This window comes from Medicago truncatula, chromosome 3, assembly GCF_003473485.1.
Source record: "Medicago truncatula cultivar Jemalong A17 chromosome 3, MtrunA17r5.0-ANR, whole genome shotgun sequence".
In the NCBI taxonomy this organism is placed as follows: domain Eukaryota; kingdom Viridiplantae; phylum Streptophyta; class Magnoliopsida; order Fabales; family Fabaceae; genus Medicago; species Medicago truncatula.
This window is the reverse complement of record NC_053044.1, coordinates 29,660,947-29,677,296: the sequence shown is the minus strand read 5'-3', so window position 1 is coordinate 29,677,296 and position 16,350 is coordinate 29,660,947. Positions and strand designations below refer to the sequence as shown.

At 32.9% G+C, this 16,350-nt stretch overlaps 1 non-coding gene across 1 annotated transcript; it reads left to right on the top strand.

Moving 5' to 3' along the window:
- The first annotated feature begins 274 nt into the window (after positions 1-274).
- TRNAV-UAC (transfer RNA valine (anticodon UAC)) lies at positions 275-347 on the top strand. Its single transcript has one exon. It is a non-coding gene; the product is annotated as a tRNA-Val (tRNA).
- The last annotated feature ends 16,003 nt before the right edge of the window (positions 348-16,350 follow it).

Here is a 16,350-nt window from a genome sequence, read left to right as displayed (position 1 = left end):
AATTATTCTCTTATGAGCATTGTTCTCATCAAAACTAATTACTGGTTATTTTCTTACATTCTCCAAGTAGGAGAGATGGTCAATCACTGTTTTTTCCTAGCCTTTCTTATCTTTGATTTCAAGATCAAACACATACATAATGGCAACATGATGAATGCAGTTATGCAAACAATAACTTTTGATACTAGTGAGTAAAACTTGTACTTATCAAAAGCATATACCCAGGGGCGGACCTAGACTGACAAAATCAGTGAGGCACAATTTTTTCAAGTTGGTTGCTGTGGTGTAGTGGTTATCACGTCAGTCTTACACACTGAAGGTCTCCAGTTCGATCCTGGGCAGCAATACATATGTTTCTTTATTTTTTCGTAAAAAAAAAATTTTATGCAGGTCTGCGGGAAGGATTTGTTTCTAATAGGCATGAGTAATTTTTGAGAGGGAAATTTCTTTATTGTGTGTGTGTGTGTATATATATATATATATTATTGCTCAAAATAATTAATCATAAAAAATTAAAGGCATTTTTATGGTATATCAACACCCGCATTGTGCATTTTTTATGGTATTTTTATCGTATTCTTGCTCCAAAATGCATGTGGATGTTCAGGTTCCCAAAAATGTTAACATTGTGAAGCAAAGAACTCATCCATAAACTGATTTAACCAATAAGCACAATGTTGCTAAGACCCCTAGCAATAAAGTTGATGAGGCAATTGCTAATAAAGATGCTATTCACACTCAAGCAGTTGGTAATAAGCCTGCTATGCTCTCTGTTCATTCTGATGCTCAAGAGGCACCTTTTGTCTCACTTTCTGATCTTGAGGATGGAGAAGTGGCAGCTAAAGACAACAATGACTCTGAAGCTCTCATTATTGAACATTCTTCAACTGCTCAGCATCAGAACAATGGAGACAACTTGAATATCACTCTTCACAACTCATTTGAGTTGCTTGAAAATGACGCTGAACATGTCACAGGGGAGGCTAAGCCATGTGATGAGGAACCCACTCCCACTATACTGGTTATGCAACTGGATAAAAATCCAAATGTGGGGGGAAGTTCCCTATAGAGGGAAAACTTGACTCATAGCTCAATTATAGAGAATCCTGGTAAATTGGATAAAAGGAACTCTACACTTGCTGCTTTGAGTTAAGGTAATCCTGTGTTGGACCCTGTTAATAGGAGGCAGACTTTCCCCATTACAAGTCCCTATTCTCTAGATCAGAGTAGCAACATTGGGAGGTTGTCATTCCCCAATGTTACTGCTGTGTCACTTGATGATGCTAGGGATCCTATTTTTCATGATAATTTGACACCGCAGCCTATCATTTCTCCCATCATTACTACTGATGAGATTTTAGGGCAAGACAAGAGAAAAGTTCACTTCATTGCTGGCCCTAAGAATTTGTCTGCTGCCTGTTTGAAAGATGGTAAAATCTTGAGTAAGTTTTGGGGGGATGAGGATACTGATGCTACTGATAGCACATTGGAACCTGATACTGACCATGAGGCTCACAAGAGCAACTGTCAAAGGTCACTAGAGCATGATATAGACACAGATGGTACTCTAGCCAATTTGAAGGAAACTCACTCTGCTGACCCGTACCTTCTGCAACATTCATAGAAGATGGTCTTATTAAACCAGACAGGAAAGGCAGGAAGAAAGCTGCTAAAACCTTAGATGGTAATAGTATTGTCAGAATTTAAACTAGACATAAGAAGATTAGTGCTCGCCTTAAGGACCAAGCATGAAGTGCACCTATTGGAATCTAGTAAACTTTGGGGTCCTGATATTTGCTTGTATGCTTTTTGTTTCAATTTTGGGGTCGAATCTAGTAAACTCATTGTCATATGTGTTTTTAAAACCCTAAGCATTTTAATTTTGGATTCTTAAGTTTTGATTTTGAAGAAGATGAAGAGAATGAAAGTTTATTAAGGAGCAAATACAAATCTTCTTGACGTAAAAAAAAAGGAGCTAATACAAGATCTTTATTGGTAAGTCTTTGGTTTCACTTTAACATGCTTTAGAAGTCTTTTTCAAGTGTCAAAATCAATTCTAACTCTATAAAATTGTGTTTGGCTTTTTTTTTTTTTTTTTTTTATTAGAAATCAATTATTTTGTAAACCAAGAGCAATTCTACTTGAAGCTACTATTTGTAGCTTTAGATTTTAATAATAACATGCAAATTTATAATTTAATACATTTTTACATGAAGGTACTCATATACAAATCACTATATATATGCAATGTGTAGTTAGAATAAGTTTTACACAATCAATCATTGTCAAAGAAGAACCAAACGATGTGAAGGTTTATGAGAACAATGTGAAGGTGATAAAGCGCATACATATTTTTATTTTAATTAAAATCAATAAAAAAATGTTATTCGATCTTATTTCCGTTTTACTATTTTAATAAAATATATATATATATATATATATATATATATATATATATATATTAATAAGCATACATTTTATATTTCAAGGGTGGAATCAAAACTTTATTTTTAAAGGGATCAAAATTCCCTTGCCACATAACCAGATTGCAATGATAAGGTCATCGTGAGCTTAGCTCAGTTAGTAGATACAATGCGTAATATATACAAGATGATCTAGGGTTCAAACATCGGCCACCAAAAATAAAATTGCAATGATAAGGCTAAAAGAGATATTAAAGTTGGAGAATTTGATATTACAAGGGTGGCATCAAAACTTATATTTTTATTGGGATCGAATATGAATTTCGCTCTTTTTTGTTAACAAGCCAAAATGAGATATATATTAACAAAAGATTCTGCTCTCTAGCACAAGGAGTGCCAAAACAAGTAGAATAAAATTACATAAACCAATCTTGATACATCAAAAAGGTGGAAAACAGTCAGCCAATCCCCAAACAAACAAGGGGTTGTTGCCACCACATATGGTAACCAAAAGGAAAGCAAACATTCTTAGCTTTCAACCAAGCAAGAGAAGTGACTTTTACCTTCTCCAAAAGCTGTGTAATTGATTTAATCTTATTTGAAAACAGCCTTTGATTTCGTTCATTGCATATGACCCAAATACAACAAAGCCAAATCAAGTGAAGGAATGAACGACGAGGAAAATAACCACCGGTAAAGAACTTGAATTGCTGACAATGATCCATAACATTTTGAGGATCCACAAAATAATACACACCAAGCCAATTATTAACATGTTGTCAAAGAGAACCAAAATTAGGACAATGAATAATTAAATGCTCAGCTGACTCAATTTGACCACACCCTGAAACACATAATTGGGAGTCCAATGAAATAATTCCACGGCACCTTAAATTATCCTTTGTTGGCCACCTATCGCGTAATAGTCGCCAAGCACAAATAGAGACCTTCAAAGGAACGCTTTTATGCCACACCACGTCCGAGAAGTCATCATGAACATGCATCTCCTGCCTCATGAGCATTTGATACACTCCACGAACAGTATAACCATCTCCAACATTCATTCGCCATATCCAAACATCGGGTCTAGAATCCTGTAAAGAGACATTAGAGAGTAAAATCTTAATTTTCCCCACTAAGTCCTCCTCCCATGCCCGTAGCCCACACCTCCAACTCCAGGGATTCCCATCGTCCCCCCAACCCAAAGCTTTCATCTCCCCCACCGTCTTGTCCTTATGAATGGACAAATATACAACCTCTTAAATCTCTCCTTCAACCTCGTCGGACCAACCCAACAATCTGACCAAAAGAACGTGTTAAAGTCGTTCCCCACGCATTTAGTAATATTCTCTTCAAACCAGCTCCCACCCTCAACCCCTACTCCCTCTTGGATTTTCACAATTTCACGCCACCACGTTGATCCCCTCCTACCTCCATCCTCTCCATAACTAGAAGACAAGACCTTAAGCCACATACCATCCCTCTCCACTAAGCACCTATAACACCATTTTCCTAACAATGAAATATTAAATTCTTTCAATCTCCTTACCCCCAAACAACCAACCTCCTTTCTCAAACAATGGATTCTCAGTCAACCTAGGAAATTTTCCTATTATCCTCACACCCACCCCAAAAAAAATTAATTAAAATAGATTCAATGGAGGAAATTATACCTGCGGGAGCTCTGAAAAAAGAAAGGGCATAAACAGGCAGAGAGGACAGAACAGACTTAAGGAGAATCAAGCGAACACCAAAATAAAAAGAATGTAGAAGGGAGATCAAGTAAAATTCCATATGCCGTACCGCATTGAAAGGGAGATCAACCAACACATTGTTATCTATAAAATCATTAAAAGGATGATAATCCAGAGAACGAACTACCATCCCTCTCGTCCTTCTTTCATCCATATGTCGTACCGCATTGAAATCTCCACATAAACAAATGCATTTCCCCGTCAACTACTGAAGGTGCACTGATAAAGAATTCCATAATAGATGCTTTGCACCATTGTCACAAGGCGCATAAACGTTTAGCAAGTAAAAGTCATCATTATTTTGTAGAAAACGGCCATGTATAATTAACACATGTACCATACTAACTGACGACCAAACCTCCACCAACGACGTGTCCCACAAACCACCTGACGCATCCACTGCCGGCCGAAAAGAGTAAGAGTGTAAAGGAGATCCCCATAAAAGCCGTACAAACATTATCATCAATAACTTGTAATTTAGTCTCTTGGAGACAAACAATAGACAGATATTACAAAGACTAAAATAGGGATTAACCCTTGATTTTTTTTGAAGAGTTTTTTTGTTGATAGATTTTGAATTAAGTATTATCATATCAGATGAGAATTCCCAATAACACACATTTGATAGTTAAATACTTGAAATTTGCATTGAAACTGAAAGATATTTATCTACGTTAAAGCAAATTATTTTTATTCTTGACATACATAAAATCCACGGAATCCAAAGCCATAATACAACATAAAATGTTCTTTGTAGCTTATTATTCAAAAGTAAAAAACAAAGGAGATTATTGAAATGAAAATCAATTTATTCAAACTAATGTTGCATCTCCCACAACTGCTCAAACCGCATGTCTCTCTAGTTTGGTTTGATTGAACTGGAACCAGCGACAGAATCTGCACAAAATAAATAGGAAACATGTTTTAAAACGCAAAAATGTTTGTAACTGAAATGTGTATATATCATATCTCATTTCTGCACTCTACCATATAACACTAAAATTTGATCAAGAAAACAATAAAAAAAAACATTATTTCTTTTACAAATAATTCCAAGTAAATGACATAATAGGAGGTAAATTTGTAATTGAAATTAAAAACAAGAAATTAATTTTTTTTCCTTTGTAGATTGCCTTCAAGTTTTTGTCTATACAATATATTGTTACCTTGATTTGAAAATATCTATGAACATTCATAATATAAGATACAAAAAAAAATTAGATTTAATTGTGTATATTAACTGCATGCAAAGAAGCATCCAAAATGAGGTGGTACATCTTCCTTCATCTCCCCTGTTATCCAAACTCTTTAACAACAAGATGTAGATCTAAACTAAGGTGGTGTGACGAGAACCGACTCCGCACCACCTTTCTAGCCACTCGACGTCGGCTTTTTGGGTTTTCCTCCGGTGGCCGTCACCCTCCTCCGTCGTTTTCTCTAAAGGCGTGGTAGGGGATGGTTTCCCTCGGTCACGGCTGTTTGTTGCTCGTTTTTGCTTCATGTTTTTGCTTCATGTTTTAATTCATGTCTTTTGCAGCTTTCACGACCTCAAGCTTCTCCTTCCAAGCCAGTGGTGCTAGCTCACTCTTCCGCCGTCGATGGCTCTTCCGGCTTGGTTTTTCTGTGTTTTTTGTTTTTGTTTGCCTGTTCGTATTTGTTGTTCGGTTTGTACTGTACTGTGCTTTGTTTTTTTTTTGTTTTTGGGGTTGCTGATCAGAGATTGGAGGGCATGGTAACAGTTGTGACCTGTTTTGGTGGTTCTGTTTCGCAAACCCGAAAGGGTATGGTTCTTTAAACCCGTAAGGGCTGTTTGGTTACTAACGTGTGTTGGACTCATCCCATAATCTGGGTTCAGACACGTCTGAAACTGGTTGTGTTGGTGGTCTGTGCTTGATTCTATGATATTTCAGTTCTGTTGAGATCTGCAGGTCTCAAGGCGTCAAGACTGCTTCCTCTCCGGTACCGTTATGCTCGAAAGAGCTATTTTGCTTGTTGTTTTGTTCAAGAGGTTGCTGGTACGTGGATCTTGATACCGTGTTGACGGTCGATCCATTCGCCAACTCTTAACCCTTTTGATTTGAACAGATGCTCACTCTTCATTTTTTTGTAATATGGTTTCGCGCCTGTACGCGGGTTCGCTAGGTTGCGCCCACGATGAGTGTTTACTTTGTTAAGATTGATTAGGATGGTCAACCCGGTTTGTATTTTCACAATGTATTTCCGCTTTGGTTGTAACTAGGTCAGGTTTAATGTCCCCCTAGTCTTTATATCTTTTATTTTCTTTAATATATTTATCCTTTTTGCCTAAAAAAAAAAGAAGAAGAAGCATCCAAAATATGCATATTTAAGTTATTTACCTTGTTCCTTTGTTTGGAGTCCTTTCAGCCTTTGCATCTCTTCCATGTTGTTTTCAATTTCAACTAAAATTTGAACAAAATGAGTTCAATATATAATGCTATAAACTAACCACATAGACATAAAAAACACAGAGAGAAATTTAGGGCTAACCTTCTTTGAGTAACCTATTCCTTTCAAGAGTAGCAAGTCTTAACCTAAGTTGATGGTGCTCAATCAGCAATGCCCTTCTCCTCTGGTAATCTTGTTGAATTTCATAACGAGACATGTTAATGCTCGCCTACATAAGGAGAACATCAAAATAAGTTAGATATCATATAATCGAAATTTTAGATACATTCAATTAAAGAAAATAAAGCATATGGTATAGTTCAAAATCACCGTCAAATCTCTTTTTGTTTTTTCCAATTCGAGAAGGTGGTTAGCTTTCTGCAATCTGTATTTCTTTGCATAAGCTCTATTTGTCAACCTACGTACACAAAAAGGCGTATATTATTCAAACCTAAAAATTTAAACAAAAAAAATTTAACCAAAAAATATATAATTTAGTATATATGCACACAACTCCATCCATATATACGTACCGCTTAAGTATTTTTGGATCTTCTTCGGTTTTGCCTAAATTGCGATCCAAGCAGATAGATTTTCCTGCTCGTGATTCACGGTTTTGGTTGGTGTTAATTAAATTAACACCAACAGCATCAGGATTTGCAAAGCTAATAGTGATGGTATTCTTTTTAGCTTGATCAAGAATAGGGTTTTCCACTATGTTGATCTTGCTGCTTGTTGCTTCATCATCATGGCTCTTCTTGCCTAAAGCATTTTTCCACACTTGAAAGGATGAACTAGCACTGCTCATTAGCTTAGTTGGAGCCATGGAAGAGGAGGGTTTGAAGCTAATGGTGGATTTCACAGCAGTTAACTTATCCTTTTTTGAGCTCAGAAAATTGATTTTCTTTGCAGCTTCTTCTCCCATATTTCTCAATTCTTTGTCTTCCTGAAAAAAAGAAAAGAAACAAAAGAGGTAAAATAAGTAAAGGTTTTCGCATAAATCTCCCAAGAAAATAATAAAATTAAAATAAAAAATATTCTTCTTACACTGCTGAAAGAAATTTTCTCTATCTATCTCCACTTCTTTCTGAATTTTGTACAATAGGCCACTATATATATAGTAGTTTCTATACAAATAATATTGAAGGATTAATAATATAATTTTTTTTAAAAAGCAAAGTCCATATATGCTATATTCGTGAGTCTTTTCTTTAAAAAAAAAATCCTCAATTGAATTATATAAATAAAGGTAGTCATTTCAAATAAAATACTTTTTTTAATTATTATATATTATTGTATTTATTTTATTTGGAAAATGCTTTTTGGCAATGAAAATAAAATGAATTTGGTCATTGAATCAATAAAATAGTGAGAGAGAAAAAAACAACTTTGACTAGTATTAAATTAAATAATATCTTCCCAAGCTATCTTTTGTTGGCTTAGTCTATATAAATTGTAATCAATGTCTGAAACACATGATGACTGTTCAATATTTTTAAAAACTTTATTTAAAATTAAAATAAATAATAATTATTCAGTCAAGAAAGAAAAGTTATTTGCTTAGAATAACAAAACTTTATTGAATAGAGAAAGAAAATCTAAAATTATGAAATTCTAGAGAGAAATTTTTTGACAATTTTTTCAAAATAATATATTTTGACTAAATTGAATTGGTACCATTTTTTTATTAATCGTATTTTTAAAAATTAATTCTCACCATAAAGTATATGCTATTTTGACTACATTTAAACTGAAAAATATAAATTTTGACTAATTTTCTTTAGTATTATCTAAAATAAAAAGAATGTAGAAGCCACGCAGGGGTGGAGCCACCCCCCAACTAGCCTGGGCTAGTGCCTAGGCTCGGCTCCAACTTTATTTTTAGCAAATCCAACCATTACTAGAAATTTTAGCATTTTCTGCGGATTTACCTGCGGATTTTTGTGTAAATTCCGCAGGAAACACATTTCCTGCAGATTTTGCCAAGGATTTAGGTTCCGCAGGAAAGATATATCCGTAGGAAATGTGAAATTATTCGCAGGAAGGAAGTAACGTTTTGCGATAAATTTTTTGCCCAGACTCTATAAAATTCCTGGCTCCGCCACTAAAGCCACAAGAGATTTGGGTGATATCTTTACGTACCATTGTCCATATGGATAAGGTAAACTTTTTTTTTTTTACAAAGAATATAGTAAGTTTTATCTACAACTACTTCCTAACAGGCATATTCACATCCAAACCAATTCGAAATAAAAACGTAAATTGATTCAATAGAATCGAAAATCGCACGTTAACTTGTGTTGATACTTATCAAATGGTGTTTTGAACCATTTGTTGAGTAAACATATTCACCATATTATGATTGTTGTCATCAATCTACTGTCTAACCTACATACCAATGAACTTCGTGACAATACTACATCATTAGGTCATTCTTGTCTAGTCATGCGCGGAAACAATGAGTACTTTCCTTGTTTCTTGGCTTCGGCATAGTGGTCACAATGACGTTAGTCATATTCGTATCGTATATTGTTGTTATTTCTAAATGTAGGTTGGCCATATGAAAGTCGAGTTGCGAGATTGATTTAATTTGGAAGTTTTTTTATATGAATTTCTTGCCAATGGTGGCCTAGTACTTGTTGGAGAAATGTTTGTAACAATATTTGAATCAAAAAGTTCTCCAAAAGTCTTGTTTCCCGAATTCTCTTGAAATGTAACTCCTTGTTGAAGTTGCATTGACGCCATCACAAGAATAGAAGGAATTTCACCAGACTTAGCACTTGCAAAACTTACCATTATTTTAGTCTCTCCAAAATTTTCCTTCAATTTTTAGTCCCTATAAAATTATCAATCACTACTTTTGATCTCTATTTTTAAGTAAAATTTTGTATTTTTCAATGAAATTGTGCAGTTATGAAATATTGTAAAAATCACTCCCCAAAAAAATTAGAAATTTTTAACAAAACATGAATTAAATATGAATTTTTTACTGCCAAAAATATAAAAATTCATATTTAATTCATGTTTTGGTAAAAAAATTCTAATTTTTTTTTGGAGAGATGCTTATAATATTATACATTTTTCTGCCAAATTTTATTTAAAAATATGAATTCTACATATGAGTTTACTTTAAACGAGGGATCAAAAGTAAATATTGAAAATTTTATAGGGACTAAAAGTTGAAGGAAATTTTTAGAGGGACTAAAACGAAAAATTTGTATATTTCTAAGGACCAAAAACATATTTAACCCTTTATTTTCTACTCTTGCAAGTTTCTAGTTAAGTGTTTTGTGCTTTGTTTTTTGAAAAGATGTTTTAAACTTTTGTTTACCAGCCAGCATTCTTCCCATCTCTCAAATCAGCAAACTGTAACAGAAGAATAGAGTCATCTAAACTTATTCCTCGGAAAATATTCATACATCAAGACTTTTATTAGATTAATTAAATTAATAATGTAAACACTTTTTTTTTTTATAAATGATCACATAATTTATTTTATATCGTAATGATCATATATAACTTGTCTCTTTGAAATCCCTCCACTTCATCTGCCTGGGAAATTCCCACTCCGAGTAATCTCTGCTTCATTTGCCTATTTGGTTAACTTCAGCTGCTCAATTTCATGTAGGATCCGATCTATCTCAGCTGAATGATTTCATTCAATCACAAAACAAAAGTAACTAATTAATTAGTTAAAATATCAAAGTACAAAATCACTAGAAAAACTTAAAATGTATGTATATATATTGATAATATAAACAATTGTTATTTCGTGAATTGTTACCGAAAAAAGTTGAAATATCAACTTAAGTTATAGATTAAATATATCATTTAATGAATTAAAATACAAACCATTTTGAACCTCCCCATTTGAATTGACTTTTGACAAAGTTTCTTGTAGTACATTCCGTTCTGTCTTAAGCACCGACCCAATGCCCTTGTATAATTGGGTCGTTGAGTTTTCTTCACAAATTATTTGCTGCATAGTTAAAGAGTTAGCTCATAGGAAAATATCAATTTGTGAGGAATATACAACTATGGTTGAAAGATCATGGAATTACTGTTAGGGAGTTTTGTTTTTCTTCCAAATATTTTATGTGAGCATTCTTTCTCTGGAGATATGCTTTTGCGTATGCTCTACTCTTTTCAAGCCTGGAAACCAAAAAAATAATATAGTTTTGATGAAGGAAATTTTGTACAAATACTATACTATCTAATTATTGAAACAAAATTTCCATTTCCAATTGAGTATTTTCATTTATCTTCACTCTTGTTTCTAAATTTTCGGTTAAATTCATTTTTCACTCAATTTAGTGTCAATGTAATCTAATTTAGATTTTTCATTAAATCGATCTAATTTAATTCTATAAATCGACCCCTTCTTTTTATCTTTTGTACTCCTTTTAGGGATAGTTTGTTGCAAATTTGAGGGACAAAAAAAGTGATTTTTTTATTCAATAATTTATAGAGATTCTATAATAAGCAAAAGAACATTTTTAGAGCTATAATAAGAAGATGTTTTGTATTTGTTTACTACAATGAAAATGATTTTTTTTTAATAAAAACAAATATAAAAAATGATTTTACAGAGAAACTCTTCAAAACAGTTTCTCATTTGTAACAATTTTTAGATTCTCACTTTTTTGAAAAATCCGTAACAAAAACACATAAATCTCTAATAAAATGAAGTGATTTTTTCTTTAAAAAAGATATAACAAACAAATTTGTAATTTTTTTTTTTTTGGGTCAAGTCGTGAAGTATTTCTTTGATCATCATAAGAGTAAAAAAAACCAAGAATTTGCGTCAAAATTGGTCCTTCTAATACTGATCTAAAAGAGACTTAAAGGTTGACTCTCACCATTTTTAATAAAATAGTGAATTGTGTAAACAACAAAAATAAAAAACACTATTTTGCTAAAATTGTGAACCTTTAAATTTACACCCTTTTATAAAACTGTAAATTTAAAATCTTTAATTGATATATAAAATTAGGGATTTGCAAACCCAACTCACCTTCTAGCATAACGATCGCCTTTAGGGTTTGAGACCTCATGTTCAGCAGCAGGAATGGCATTGGCCACATCAGGCAAAGGCACATTTGCATGGATTTCATGTTGAAATGAAGTGTCCAACACAAATGGTGGAGGTGTAACTTGTGGCAACCTTAGGTCACCCCTTGTGTTGGAGCTCGATGATCCTTCCATAGTTCCTTGAGAGCAGATTAGCCTACAAAAAGAATAAAACAAGAAGAAAAAAAAACAATTTTAGGACTCAAAAACACATTATTTTTCTTGGACTTGCTAGGTTTTGATGATCTATATGTGCTTACAAAAACAATAAGATAGCAAACCTCGACAAAGATGAGTACTCAAATGAAAATTATATCCGACATTTAAAGGGAAAACATATTGTTTGTACACCCTCCAGTCATAAATATAAGCAAAAATCAATGTTTTAGATTCATTCAATAAATGATGTATGTGGTCTTTATTAATTGTAGACAACATACATCATTTATTGAATGAATCTAAAACATGGATTTTTGCTTATATTTGTGACCGGAGGGTGTATATGTGATATTCCTTCCATTTCAAATTGTATGTTACTTTAGAGAAAAAAAATTGTCCAAAATTATATGTTGTTTTACAATACTAATAAAATATTAATGTTACTTTTTCTATTATATCTTAATTGTTTATTACTTTATCTTCTTTGAATTCCTTCATTTATCTTTCCCATATAATTTATTAAGAACAATTTGGTAAAAACAACTCATAATATCTCTTTCATGTACAATATTAACTACATTATTTCTTAATATGTGTGAAATGTTCAAAACGTCGACGGAGGGAGTATATTTTCACATGTAGAAGTAATAATGGTTTTAATTATCTTTTTCTTTGCATTAAATTTACTCAAAATACGCAAATAAAATGACAACGTACATTTATTAAGGATGACATACAACTTCTTTTGTCGGTTTATGAGAAAAAGAGCTTAGTAATTCAAGTATGAGTGTATGACCATAACTAGAGTGTGTAAGATGATTATTTCATTAAGAGTCAAATTCATGTACTTCAAATTAATTTGATCTTATCTGAATTGGATTATGAGCTTAGTAATTGTTTGGTTAATATTATCTGTAACGAAACTTCTAATGTCCTAATACCATAAAATTAATAGCCTCAGTGTTGAAATTGGGGGCCTAACTCATCCTTACAAAATCGGCTTGTAAGGTGAGGATTGCCTCCTCTTTATAAACTCTTCTCAAGAGTCTTATCTATCCATGTGGGACTTGGGTTTTCCCAATACACCCCCCTCACGCCCAGCACTCTTTGGGCTTGGTGCGTGAATAGGTTTAGGCGGCCCTTGAATTCGACAGGCTCTGATACCATGTTGAAATTGGGGGCCTAACTCATCCTTACAAAACCGGCCTGTAAGGTGAGGATTGCCTCCTCTTTATAAACTCTTCTCAAGAGTCTTGTCTATCCGATGTGGGACTTGGGTTTTCCCAATACTCAGTAATAGTCGTTTAGTCCCTTAATGTGTAATGAATAGTTATAATAGATTTTCAGTGAATTAAAATTTTAAAATAGTTCCAATTGTATATTATGTTAGTCAAAATAGTCATTGATATTAAAATAGTCTTTCAATGTTGATACTATCTCTTTTCTAGTATGGATTAATAATCCCTGAATGTATAATGAATAGTTATAATAGTGTCTCAGTGAATTAAAATTCTTAAATAGTCCCGATTGTGTTTATGTTAAACAAACTGTACTTTTGCTGAAAATTTGAAATTAAATTTGTAAAACCTATCATCTTTTTTATAGAAAAACTCTTTTTATTTGATAAGTCAAGTCATTAAATATAATATTCTTATTTTAAAGAACTTAGCGGTGTTACTTACATACGCTAAGCTGAGTCCCATGAGCATAGCTCAGTTTGGTAGGATAATGCATTATTATATGCAGAGGTTGTAGTTCGAACTCCGGACACCTTACTTATTCTTTGTCTTATAAAGTGAATTTTAGCCACTAAACTACCTGACAAAGAAAAACTGCAAAGAAGGGTATTATGAATTCGAATTTAAACTGAAACACATCAAATTATATCTCTACATACACCAACATCATATGATACGAGTAGTAGATGTTTATATCCCTTATTCATTTTGGTTCAGGGTTATGTCCTAATTGGTGAAGTGAATGTAAAAATAATAGTATGTTGGAAGATTCAACTCTATAATTAAATGAATCTCAATTATTAATAATTAACAATTGCAACCAGGGATAATTCATTTATTAAAGTACGTAAGTAAATAAATAGATTCTTGATAGTCTTTTACCACTTCAGCATTTATACCATTGACTATAAAATTTAATAAATCTGAAGTGCATTTAAAAAAAAAAATGTAACATTAAATCCTATAATAAATAGGTCAATTGCACGTCCACGTGTCTTAACTCAATTAGAAAAAAATATTGAAATTGTTAGGTCAGACGATGTGGTCGGCGTTTAAACTTAGATTTTTTTACTTGTGTGTATGAGTTTTCAATGGTTACTGTCATTTCGTCTATCTAAAATAATAAATAAATTATGTACGCTTTTACAAAAGAATATATTTTAAATTTTAAAATTCTCATTTTATTTTATAATAAAGTATTTTTTTTCAAGTAGCCACTAGGCTAAAAATTCACCTTTATCAAGTGAATAAGTGGGATGTCTGGAGTTCGAACATCAACCCCTACATATATTATGCAATGTCTTGCAAACTTAGTTAAACTCACGAATATTATAATAGTAAGTCTCTCTGTATTTGGTTAATTATTAAATATAATTTATATATATATATATATATATATATATAAAGGGGATAATGATTTTAGAGTGGCATTTTCGCTTCTAATTTTATCATTCAATTAAATTATTATATTTACAATTTAATCCCTTTTACTTACTTATTTAACTTATTAATTAAAAAACTTAAATCTCATTAAGATAATAACAACGCCACTAAAGTATGAATTTAAATTTTTAATTAATCGTCTCATGCCGGTGATCGGTTCTATCATATCTAAGGAGAAAATAACATTCATCCATGGTTGTCAAATTCTTGATGATATTCTAATTGCAAGCGAATTGGTGGATGAAGACCCAAAAAATAAAAAATAATTATCTTTAAAGTTGATTTTGATAAGATTTTTGACTCAGTGGATTTGAATTATTTGGACGTTGTTTTGTCTAAAATGAATTCCCTATAGTGGATCAAAGAATGTATTAGTACCGCAACAACTTCTATTCTTGTTAATGGTAGTCCAACAATAGAGTTTTCTTTTCAAAGAGGGCTCTGCTAATGAGATCCAATCTCCCCTTTTCTTTTCCTAATAGTTGTTGAAGGCCTGAATCTTATGATGAAAACAACTATCACTTAAGGGCTTTTTTCTGGTTACAAGGTCAGCAATGATAATGGAGTTATAAATCCCATCTTCCATTTGCAGTCTGCAGACGATACTTTGCTGATAGGTGACAAATCTTGAGCAACATAAGATCTTTAAAAGCGGTTGTAATTCTTTTTGAAGGGATCTCAGGCCTTAAAATGAATTTCCACAAAAGTCAGTTAGTGGTCGTAAATGTTTCTAATACCTGGTAGGTTGAGGTTTCAATGGTGTTGAATTGCAAAACAAGATCTCTTCATTTCTCTTATTTAGGTTTACCAATTGGTGGTGAGTCTCGTAAAATTGATTTTTGGAATCCTCTAATTGACTGTATTAAATCTAGACTGCCGGTTTGGAAAAGCGGAAATCTATCTATTGGTGGTCGCTTGGTTTTCCTGAAGTTTTCCTGTCTTCTCTATCGATATATTCTCTTTCCTTCTTCAGTGCTCCCACATGTACCTTTTTTTCTATCAAATCTATTTTTGATTGTTTCTTGGGGGGTTTTAGGAAGAAAAAAAAACCTTTTATTAAATGAGATATTGTATGCTTGAAAAGGAATTTGGAAGACTAAGGATTAGGAGAAATAGAAAATTTAATGTGCCTTTTATGGGAAAGTGTTGATTGGGTTGCAGGAAGAAAATGATAGGTTGTCGTATAGTGTTTTAGTGCTACTCTATGGGGAGGAGGAAGGTATAGGTGGTGTGGGCAGAAGGTTAGCTTTGGTTTGGTGGAAAAATATGTATGGCATTAGTGAAGGTGTCAGTTTAGGTGTTGGGAATTAGTTCAAGGATAACGCAGGTTGTTGCGTTGGACATGGATCTTCTACGTTGTTTTCGTGGGATCCTTGGCTGGAGGGGGAGTTTTAAAGGATAGATTTACTCGATTCTTTTAGTTAGTTGACAACAAATTGATGTTAGTTTCTGAAATGCAACATCTAGGTTGGGTGGAGGAATGGGAGGCGTGGAAGTGGCGTAGGCGCTTACTAGCTTGGGGAGGAAAAGTAAGTTGAGGAGTGTAATTTGTTGTTGCATAATATTGTGTTGCAAGTTCTAGGGTCAGACAAATGGTAATGGAATCTTCATTAATCTCAGCGATATACAACTGGTATAGCTTACCATTACTTGACAGCTTTGGAAAATCCGTCAACTAAAAAATCTTTAGACATCATTTGGCATAAGGCAGTTCCTTTAAAAAATTAGTCATTTTGTTTGACGTCTTCTTTAGAATTGTCTTCTGACCATGACTATAATATTGTGTTGAAGGTTGGAATGTCAGACAAATGGTAATGGAATCTTCATCAATCTCAGCGATATACATCTAGTATAGCT